The sequence below is a fragment of the Lactuca saligna genome, chromosome 2, assembly GCF_052625555.1.
Source record: "Lactuca saligna cultivar CGN05327 chromosome 2, ASM5262555v1, whole genome shotgun sequence".
Classification (NCBI taxonomy): domain Eukaryota; kingdom Viridiplantae; phylum Streptophyta; class Magnoliopsida; order Asterales; family Asteraceae; genus Lactuca; species Lactuca saligna.
The window spans coordinates 75,938,216-75,950,307 of record NC_136418.1 but is presented as its reverse complement, the minus strand read 5'-3'; the positions used below and the strand labels follow the sequence as shown (position 1 = coordinate 75,950,307).

At 41.3% G+C, this 12,092-nt stretch overlaps 1 pseudogene; it reads right to left on the bottom strand.

Annotated features, from left to right (window-relative positions):
- Positions 1-907: 907 nt before the first annotated feature.
- Positions 908-2,734, bottom strand: LOC145031081 (tetrahydroberberine oxidase pseudogene; annotated as a pseudogene).
- Positions 2,735-12,092: the final 9,358 nt, after the last annotated feature.

Below are 12,092 nucleotides of genomic sequence, written 5' to 3'. Positions count from 1 at the left end.
TTTCCAGATCTTGTATGGATATGGAATAAATCATCATCAGAAATTCCAAGTCTTGATGTGTAATCAAAGACCTTAGAGATATTTTGCCACACGCCCGGTAAAGTTTTCTTTGCTAGAAATGCCCCCGTTTTCTCACCTGGTTATGCAGCCCCACTATAACTTTGCACCATAATGCTTCCTTTTCTGTTCGGAGCCGCCAAACCCATTTCATTATTAGACCAATATTGTGAGCCTTTAGTGAGCCTATCCCCAAACCACCATCATTTTTGGAAGCAGTCACCTTATCCCACGAAATCCGGTGTAATCCTTTTCTTTTCATCAGTCGTGCGGCCCCGTAAGAAACCTCTCTAGATTTTCTCCGGTTCATTTAAGATACCCATTGAGGCTAAAAATAAAGAAAAATTGTAAGTTGGGAGACTTCCATAGACTGATTTCATTAATGTCACTCTATCCCCAAAAGAGAGATCTTGCTTTCCAACTTGGTAACCTTAAGTGAAAATAATTAAAAATAACGTTATAATTATTATTTTTCGATTTTATATTACTAATTAAAGATTTATAAAGTTGATGCATTTCATATCCTCCATAATTATAGTAATTATAGTAACACCTTTGTAAAGAAACCAATTTAATTCCCACTTGGATAAGAGAGCCGTGTATCTGTATACGCGTGCATTTTCTTGAAGGCAGTGGGAATATCTAGTTGCACATATTTTCAAATGATTTCCTCAAATCTATGATATATTATCTATGATATATTCTGAAAAAGTAAATATATGGGAACTAATTATATCAACCACGATCTTTAAACAACAAAACGATAAAATATAAATCTAAAAAACATTGAGGTGTCTATTTTCATTTATTGGAACATGCTAATTTAATATAGATAGTAGATACGCCTAAATTAAACAGAAAAAGAATGTGCATTTATTCATTTATAACGTCGGAAACGTTAAGAAAAAAGAAAGAAACTAACAAAAAGTAGACCTATTGCTAGTTTATTCAAGACAAAAAAAAAACTAAGTTCATACTTTGGAACTTTCATCAATCAAAGGGCTTCACATGTCGGAGAGAGGTGTCGAGAAAACTGGAATACTTTGTGGGCGCCTAAAGAAATTCAAGGGATCAACTTTGGCCTTGATCTGAATCAACTTCTTGAAATTGTCCCTCTTCCAGTACCTTTCACCCCAAAGACTTGCTTCTTCATAAGTAGCACTTCCAACACCAAAGTCAAGATCATTGTAGTTGGAATATGCCTCCCTTGGATTCTTTGACACATAAGGCGTCAACAACTCATCCAAACTTCGAAGCCATGCCATCCTCCTGAGTGATGTAGGGGTGGTGTCTGAAGCTTGACCGTTAAAATTAACAGTCTTAAGCATCTGTAACAAGACTCCAGCTCTATGTGGATATGGAATTGCTGTCTCTGAGTAATCAGCAATCCTTCCACCAAAAGGATTGATCATAAGAAGCGCTGATTGGTCGTTTTCCATGAGCTTTCTCCATATCTTTTTGAGCCCATTTATGGGGATCGGCGTTCGAACATAGTCTGACTTACTTTTATTGTTCAACTTTGCTATGGCTGATCGGTTTGTGAGAATCTCAGTTGGGGTAGAGCTTGGTAAACCCCAGAACACAAGGGTCGACTGGACCATTCTAATTTCTTCACAGATCTCACGTGTAACACCGAGCTCCGGAAACTTTTCGTCCAACAATGGAAGCAATGTGTCGCTTGTGCCCTGATAAATACCTTCGAACATAATTCGGATGGTTTTCTTGGTGGTGTTGCCGATATATTCAGCGAACACCTGAGTTCGTATATGCAGATTTCTATCAATAGTTGGTGCAACATATTGATATTTATGGAAAATCTGGGTAGCACCTTCTTCCAACGTTTTGTTCAGTATAAAAACGGTTACTTTTTCTGGAACTGCAACCAACCTCAACTTCCATGCAAGAACGATTCCGAAACTGGAAGCTCCACCTCCTCTAATTGCCCAAAACAAATCTTCGCCCATTGAATTCCTGTCAAGAATATTTCCTTTGACATCCATGAAACGAACATCAATAACATTATCAGCAGCGGTACCGTATTTCCTCAACAGGTTTCCATAGCCACCGCCGCCCATGTACCCACCAACACCCACCGTGGGGCAAACACCCGCCGGGAAATACAAAGTGTCGGTTTTCTGAGAAATAGCGTAATAAAGTGCACCAAGTGCGGCGCCTGCCTGGACCCATGCAGTCCTGTTTGCTACGTCCACGTCTATAGACCTCATGTTGGTGAAATCAAGCATAACAAACGGAACATCAGCAGTGTACGATAGACCCTCGTAGTCATGGCCTCCGCTCCTGATCCTGAGCTCGTAGCCATGTTTCTTTGCACAGTGTAGTGTCGTTTGGACGAGTGTTTCATCCACAGGTGTCACAATGACTGATGGTTTAGGAGTGGAAGGTTTAAGGAACCTAGTGTTTTGGACATGCACTTGCCAAGTGGGTAGGAAAGAAGCATTGCCATAGGTAAACGTGAGTTGAGAGATGGAGGTGACATTGTTGGAGTTGGATTGTAGGCAGCCTAAGAAATCTTGAGAACCTGGTGTAACATCAAGAATTGAAGATAATGCTGCCCATGAAACGGAAAATGAAAGAATTAGAACGAAGAGGAAGACAGAAGAATTTAGTTGAGACTTCTTCATGTTTTAGTTGGTGAGTTTGATTATATCGCTCTTCCATATTTATAGACTTGAGGGGATAGAGGTGATCGCAAGTGGTTAATGCTAATGGGGTTGTATATAGGAGTCAATGAAAATCTTCAAATCCTATGGGCACTCTTTGAAATGGATTGATTGACATGGGAGTTGTTTTTTGTATTATTTTATTAACATATCATTTTTAATGAATTGTTTATACAATGGGATGTTTGGTGATGGTTAGTGGGTCAATATGATTGTTCCACTTCAAGGCGTTCACACCAAAATGATTAAACGAGGAAGTTTAAAATCTAGGTTTCTGGTAAATTTTTTTAAAAAAGGGCTAACACTATAATGACTACAGTCGGAAACTTTATATTATTATCTGAATATCTTTCTTGTTTCTAATCATAAAATAATGTAAGATAAGTTTTATGTCAAATTATATTATGGGCAGGGTTGTTGAAGGCGTGCTAAGGGAATGCGCGAGCTTTTGGTTCTGATCGTGCATAAAACTATTGAAATTTTGTTGATTTTTTGTTATTAAGTGCTCGAAATATCAATTAAAAATGTGATATAATTTATATCAATTTGTAATTATGTGATTTTTTTTGTATATATAAATTTACCGATTTTTTTTTTTTGTAATTATGTGATTTTTTTTTGTATATATAAATTTGCCGCAAAAACATGTATCATGTTATTTAAAACAAAATGAGCATTATTTAAAGTTGGCCATTTCTTTAAAATTCAAGTATGTGGTAATCAAATCATTTTAAAAAAATGGTCATCTCGTTAAAATACTTATTTTCTTCAATTGGTCATTTAAATTGGTCATTCTGTTAAGTAAAACAAATCATCTCACAAAAAATTATGTTATTTTTACCAAATGTGGTATTTCGTTAAATAAATGATCATTTTTAATGTTTTTCTAAAAGGCTGTCCAAATTATGACAAAACCATCTATTTTAATATTTTGTGATTCATCGTTCTTTAAATCCTATAATAGCATCTAAAATATTTCTTTCGAAAAAAAAAAGGTAAATAAGTATTTTAATTATAAAAAACTTTTTTTTTTTTTTTTAATTTTTTTTTTTATCTTATTTTATTCAGTTTCCCTGGAAATAAGTTTGTTAAAAGGCTCATTTAAAAAAAATCATTAATGATCGTTAAAATATTAGTTTTAGTCGTTTTTTTTTTTTTTTTTTTTTAAAATTTTTTTTGTATCTTATTTTATTCAGTTTCCCTGGAAATAAGTTTGTTAAAAGGCTCATTTAAAAAAAATCATTAATGATCGTTAAAATATTAGTTTTAGTCGGTTTCTTTGTAAATAAGTTTGTTAAAAAGCTCATTAAAAATATATGAGATTTATTGAGACGTTTTAGTTATTGATGTGACAGTATATAACATAAACAAACTCAATAAAATATTGTATGTGATTGAAAACTCTTGTCTTCACTTTGTATAAAACCGCTCAGGGCCTTGACCGGCAGCTAGAAAGTTTCTGAAGAAACCAACTTGCCACTTGGATACCGGAGCCGCCTGCTGCACGTGCCCATGGAAGAAGATGCCGGGCACTTCACCTAAAAGAGCTGTTGGAAGTATAATCAACACATGCTTGTTTCTAAAATAAAGACTAAATGACACAAATGGTTCCTTTTGGTATGTCAGATTGGACAGCTTGCGTCTAAGTTTTGTTTTTCTTAGCAAAATTATTCCTAAGTTTCATTTAATTGCAACTTTAGTCCCTGAATCGTTAAGCTTAATGACTGTTATCTTTTACATATATAACGATTTTACGCTTGGACCAAACTAATAAACACATTAAACTACATGAGCCAAAATTAACACTCATTATTGCTTAAAGCTTTGTCTCATCCAAATTTTAGAGGGTGTTTGGGATTGAGTTTTAAGTTTTAAAATCTAATAATCTTAAAAAAAAATAGCAACTTAATAAACACTTTTCAAAAATGTTTTCTATTACCCTTTGAAAAGTCATTTTGAATAAGCTAGAAATTATAATTTTTCAAAAGTGTTTATGACTCATTCACAATGCAAAGACCAAAACTATACATTTCTATCCTTCTTCCAACAACAAACCTCAATTTCGGGCTTAGAAAGTTGACTAAACCATTGGGCTATTCAACTAGTAAGGTACTTCTAGATGTGAATTGAACAACATGTTGGCTTTTCACAAGCCTGTAACTTGAGAATGGCAATGAAACAGTAACAAAGAAAAACAGAGCACAAATACTTAGCGCTTAGAGCTTTTTATTCAGTGAATTGAAAAAGAGGTGGTGTATAAAAAACGTACATAAGTGCAATCTATTTAAACTTAAAATAGTGCTAAAAACCTGCAACTAAATCTACTTACTAAAGACTCGGACTTAGCCCACATGACTATTGAATTATTCAAAAACTAAACGTGCAGTAAGGAAACTAAAGTAATTTCTAAATTATTCATCATTTCCCCCCTTAATTCATAAATCATACCTTTAACACTCCAAGAAGACTTCACATCTCCACGAACTTCAGTTTTCCCAGTGACTTGGTTAGAATATCAACCTTCTGTTCCTTGCTCCATACATGAGTGACTGTGATACCTCCATTTTCAATACATTCTCGGATGAAATGGAAACGGATGTCTATGTGCTTACTTCTGCCATGGAAAAAATGGAATCTTCATCAGATCAAGAGATGATTTGTTTTCTACCTTCATCTCTACAGGTGGCACCTTTTGGCATGTTATCTCACTGAGTAGCCTTCTCAGCCAAATTCCTTGACAAGCTACCATGGTGGCAGCCATAAATTCTGCTTCACAGGAAGAAAGTGCCACACACCTCTGCTTCCGTGATGCCCATGCAATCAAATTTTCATTCATGTAGAACGTCATGCCACATGTGCTTCTTCGATTATTGACATCATTTGTTAAATCACTATTTGTGTGTCCATTTAGAGTGACATTTTCCTTTCCTTTTGAGTACTTCAAACCAAAATTTGTAACATTCGGATTTCCAGGTACATTATTTATTTATTATTTTGGAGATTTTGAGAGAGACTCGGCGAGTTGATGCTTAGAATCGCCGAGTAGAGTCGCGAATTTCCATCCGGGTTAATGACCGGACTCGACGAGTCGACTAATGGACTCGGCAAGTCCGCGCTGTTTAATAAAACCCTAATTTCCGGGGATTGAGACCTATTTAAAGGAACTTATGGCCTTCATTTGCGGCTACCAGTTGATAGAGAGAAACCCCAGAGTATGTGAACGTTTTGAGAGAGAGAGGAAGCCATTTTTGATCTTTGTGTGGGTGTTTTTGCAAGAAGAAGGTGGCCAAGGCAAGAGGAAACTGAAGAGGCTGCTAATCTGTGGATTTCAGAGTTTAGGGACTTCATCTTGAGGTAAATGTTTGATCCTCTTTCAATTTTGGTGTAAGTTTTGAGAGTTAGGGTTTCTAGCCCCCTTTTAGAGTATGATTTGTGAAGCCAATGGTCCCTTCTTGTGTTGAGGCTTTGAATCTGGATCCAAAGAAGTCCAGAGACCTTAAATCCTTGATCTTTATTGAGTTTCTTTAAGAGATATGAGTTTTGGATGGCATGTTGAGGCCATTTCATCAAATAGAGTCATAGGCTCTTTGCATGGGCATCAAGATCCAAACTTTACGTGTTTATTATGACCAAGGAGGGCAGATCTATGGGTTAAAGGAACAGATCTGACCTCAGGAGGTCATTTCTGAATAAGCATGGCATGAACTCGCCGAGTCCTAAGAACAGACTCGGCGAGTAGGGCTAGGGTTTCCCGGAAGTCACTCAGTGAGTAACTTGTCGAGTTGGGGGAATGACTCAGTGAGTCAGAAGGGGGTAGAGGATTATAGGTGGAACTCACCGAGTTTATAATTGAACTCGACGAGTTGAGTTTGGGTGGCCCCGCGATTCATGCCAGGTGTAACCCATCGAGCAGGGGGAAGGCTCGATGTGTCAGGAGATGCTAGAGAGATAGTGGACACGTGTAGACTCACCGAGTCGCCCAAGTGCACTCGACGAGTCAGGTCAAAAGTTTGACCGTTGACTTTGTTGACTTTTAGGGATTGGTCAACAATGGGGTCTTTGAGTCAAGAGAGGGGTAAAATGGTCTTTTACCCTTCTGAGGGTGCTAAGAGAGGGTTGGGTATAGTCTCGAGAGTTATATTTATGAGTGTATTTACTTTATGTGGTTAGGCGGAGGCTGGACGATACTGCTACCGAGTCAGGTATTTACCGAGACATCTGAGGTGAGTCTTCTCACTATACTTACCTTGAGTGGTAATTAGAGTTATGTGATAGAGTTATTGTATGCTATTTATGTGATGTGTTGCACTGCATTATTTCTATGTGATTTATGCCATGTGTATACCAGAGTATATCAGAGTGAGAACCGGAAGGTTCACAGAGCTAAGACCAGAGGGTCCACAGAGTTAGGGCCCAAGGGCCCGCAGAGTTATAGCCTCGAGTGGCTAGTATGTGATATGTGTTGTATTTTGGGGAACTCACTAAGCTTCGTGTATACAGTGTTTTGTGTTATGTGTTGCAGGTACTAGTGAGGAGCGCGGGAAGGTGCCGACATGATTCGTACACACTCATCGGAGTTTATTATGATATGATCTTGGGATTTTGTATTAAGATAATATTGATACATTGTTTATGAAAGTAATTATGAATCGATTATTATGTTTTTGAAAAGAAAAAAATTGGTTGAATTTTTACGGTGTTACAAGTTGGTATCAGAGCCTTGGTTTGAGGGATTCGGATGCATCTTCGGGCATATCTGAACTCAAACTGAGGATTTGAGAAAATTTGGATAACAAAACAACTTTAAAAGAGTAAAAAGAGTTTTGAGACAAACAGAGTAGAGCCGTGTGTACGATTAGGCAGCGCCCGAACGGTGATTTCCCAAAATACCCTCGCGAGAAGTGTTATAAGATATGTTATGCTATGCTACATGATGAGTTATGATATGAATGCTAGAGTAGCCTAGGTATTCTTATTAGGACTAGAGTGGCCTGATATGTGATGCCTTAGTTTAGGAGTTTTGCTGCTAGGAATGCTCCAGAGTGTTTAGATAGCAGCGAGGAGCTTATGAGAGATCTGCTAGTGAGTAGCATATGTTTAAAAAGAGTAGAATACTTGGGATTTGGGACTCTGGGAGGAGGGCTTTAGATGGATGCTGATGTGGTGTGGATGGTAGTATTGGGCCTGTACTACTGAAGACACCGGGTTAGTGCGTAGACCAAGTAAGAATCTTTCGAGTACTAAGGAACAAGTAGGGTGGAGTCATCGGGTGTGGGTATACTTGAGTGAGTCTCTAATATTCTTATGTCGTATTTTAGAGGGAGATCATGGTTGGGACGCGCCACACACCAGGGAGCAGTAGTACTAGTGATGAGGAGATCCGTAGGATCATTCACGAGGAGGTGGCTGCGGCGATCAGGGCAGAGATACCACAGATGTTCGGGTCTATCAAGACCACACTGATAGAGACATTTGACGAGAGATATGCTGCTCTTTCTGAGGCTGCGGTTGCTGCGGCCACTGCAGCCATGGTTGCAACTAGGCTACAGGGTGGTGATGTGTTGCTGTTCCGGGAGTTCAGCAACACAAAACCACCAGAGTTTGATGGGACTTAGGACCCGATTGCAGCGATGAGGTGGATTTCAGACATCGAGGGGTGTTTCTCTACTTGCTCATCTCCAGAGCATCTGAGAGTCCAGTTCGCGTTGAACCAGCTTCGCTTGGGGGTGAAGGACTAGTGGAAGTTTGTGACGGCGCATTACTCGCCTGCTGAGTTTGCTACAGTGAACTGGGAGAGGTTCACTGCTATGTTCTGAGAGTACGTTCCCCAGGTGGAGAGGGAGCGTTTGGCCTAGGAGTTTCTGTAACGTCATAAAATTTCGAACCAAAATTTTTTCATTTTTACAATCATCAAAACATGAGTAATAAGTTTAGGTTCCAGTGTAATAATTTAGTCACAACCGATTACATAACAAAAGATCACAAAATGGTTTCCCCGAGTGTGTGTACGATCACGCTGGCGCCTTCCCACGGTCCTCGCTAGTACCTGAAACACATAACACAACAACCGTAAGCATAAAGCTTAGTGAGTTCCCCAAAATACAACCTACGCACGTACGCCTTTCCAGGCCTTGACCTTCCGGTCCATGTGTCTCAGGGGACTTCCATCCCGACTGGGTAAACCTTCCGGTACTACCCACGTCAACCTTACAGTCCATATGACCACGCCTTCCGGCCCATAACATGTTGCCTTCCAGCCCAAATCAAGCATATCATACATGGCACATATAACAAATAACTTAACACACATAAGGCATATATCTCATATCATATTCGACCTTCCGGTCACACAGTCAAGACCCTTCCGGGTACAGTATAGTGAGAAGACTCACCTCGTAAGCCTCGCTAAGTTGCTAATCGTGAATCCTGGAATCACTCGGGCTCGAACCCTTGTGCTGAAATCCTCCTATGATATTATAAATCTATAATTATTACTTGTAACACTAAGGTGGACCATCCATATCAAGTCAACACAGGTTGACTTGGTCAACACAGGTTAACTTGGTCAATAGTCTTTAGTCAATTTGGACCGGACTCGGCGAGTGCACAATAGTGACTCAGCGAGTCTACGTGTTTTAACCAACTCTCAAAGTTTTTCCCTTTGACTCGTCGAGTAATCCCCCGATTCGACGAGTTCCACCTGGGCCTGAATCACAGGGCCACCGCGACTCAACTCGCCGAGTCGTAAGGTCAACTCGGCGAGTCCTAACCTGACTCGGTCCACCTGTCAAAACCTTTCCAACTCTCTGCGACTCACTGAGTCGCCCATAACTCGGTCAGGACTACACACAGGGTGGTCTCAAGGACAATCTTCAAGCGACTCGTCGAGTCTGTTCTTCAGACTCGGCGAGTCCATGCCATGCACTAGCTAAAACTGGCTTTTGCGGTCAGATCCGTTCCATACATACATAGATCTGGCCTTCCCAAGCTTATTTGTCATGTAAAGTCTCAGTCTTGGTTGCCATGCAATGCATACAAGGCTTATTTTGGAGAAACAGCCTCTAGTACGGCAAGCTTAGCTTCTAACTCAAAAGAATGGACATAATGCTTGTCATATGGGGTCTCCTGGACCTGCTAAGGTCCAGATCTAGGTTCCATATCTCCATGGGACCTTTCATACTTCCAATTCAAGCCAAGAAATGCAAGAAGAAACCCTAGATTTGACACATCAACACAAAACACGAAGTTTGGCTCTGAAAGTTACCTTAAGAAGACTCCCTTGATGAAATAGCAACAGATCCAAGCTCCCCAACTCTTCAAGCTTGATCCTATCCCTCCTTTCTTGCAATATCACACAGAATGACGAACAAATGGCCTCCAAACACACTCACAAGGTGTCACAGTCGTATGGGGGCTCTTAGGGTTCAAGGTGGCCGCAAATGAGGGCCATAAGGTCCTTTAAATAGGGCTTAGGACCGGGAATATAGGGTTTCATTAAACAGCGCGGACTCGTCGAGTCCGGACGCGAACCTCCGCCCAAAACCGCGACATGACTCAGCGAGTTCGACCTCCAACTCGCCGAGTCCCCTCACAAAATATCACAAATATGAAAATGAAGGTACCTGGGGATCCGGGCTGTTACAATTCTCCCCCACTAGAATAAGACTTCGCCCTCGAAGTCCCGCTTGGCAAATAGCTCCGGATGCTGCTCCTACATCTCACGTTCCGGCTCCCAGGTCATCTCTGATCCCTTCCGATGCTGCCACTGAACCAATACCAGGGGTACCTCCTTGTTTCTCAAAACCTTGATCTTCCGATCTCTGATGGCTACATGTCTTTCAGCATAATTCAGGCTTGCATCCACCTGAATATCCTCTAATGGAACCACCGCCAATTCGTCGGCTATACACTTCCTCAGTTGCGACACATGGAAAGTGTCGTGAATCTGCCCCAACTCTGCTGGAAAGTCTAAACGGTAGGCTACCCGGCCCACCCTCGCGATCACACGGAAAGGACCAATATATCGGGGCCCCAACTTGCCCCTCTTCCTAAACCGAATCACTCCTTTCTACGGAGAGACCTTCAGGAGTACGAGATCACCAACTTGGAACTCAAGCTCGGACCGTCGCCTGTCTGCATAACTCTTCTGTCGGCTCTGAGCGGTCAACAACCTCTACCTGACCATCTGAATTTGCTCGGTCGTCTGAAGCACAATCTCTGTGCTACCCATAACCTATTGTCCCACCTCACCCCAACAGATGGGGGTGCGACACCTCCGCCCATACAACAGCTCAAAGGGCGGCATACCAATGCTCGAATGATGGCTGTTGTTATACGAGAACTCTGCTAAAGGTAGATAGGTGTCCCAGCTCCCTCCGAAGTCCAACACACATGCCCGAAGCATGTCCTCGAGTGTCTGAATTGTCCGCTCACTCTGACTGTCTGTCTGAGGATGATATGCCGTACTGAAATGTAACCTAGTACCCAACTCCTCATGGAACTTCTTCCAGAACCTGGAAGTGAAACGCACGTCACGGTCCGAAATAATCGAGATTGGCACCCCGTGCCGAGATACTACTTCCCTCACATATAACTCGGCCAACATTTCTGCAGAAGAGCTCTCGCTAATGGCTAGAAAATGAGCGCTCTTTGTCAGCCGATCCACGATCACCCAAATCGCATCGACTCCTCTCGCCGTTCGCGGTAACTTGGTGATGAAATCCATAGAGATTTGTTCCCACTTCCATTCGGGAATCTCTAGCGGTTGCAGCTTACCGTGCGGTCGCTGGTGCTCGGCCTTGACCTGCCGACAAGTCAAGCACCTCTCGACAAACCAAGCGACATCCCTTTTCATACATGGCCACCAGTACTCCTTCTTGAGATCCAAATACATTTTCGTAGCACCAGGATGAATCGAGAATTTCGATCGATGTGCTTCCTCCATCAAAATAGTGCGCGCACCGCCCACAAACGGCACCGAAATCCGTCCCTGAAAAGTCATAAGCCCTCGACCATCCGTAACAAATCCTGATACCTGACCTACAACCTGTTCCTTCTTCTGGTGTTCCGACTTTGCAGCCTCCACCTGAGCCCCTCGAGTAATATCCAGAATCGGGGTCAAAACCGTCAATCTCATACAAATATCTCGGATTGGGGCGCTATCCGCCCCACGGCTCAATGCGTCGGCTACCACATTAGCCTTGCCCGGGTGGTACAGGATCTCACAATCGTAATCCTTCACCACATCCAACCACCTCCTCTGTCGCATATTTAGATTTGGCTGATCCATCAAGTACTTCAAGCTCTTATGGTCCGTGTAAATCGTACACCAAACCCCGTACAAATAGTGTCGCC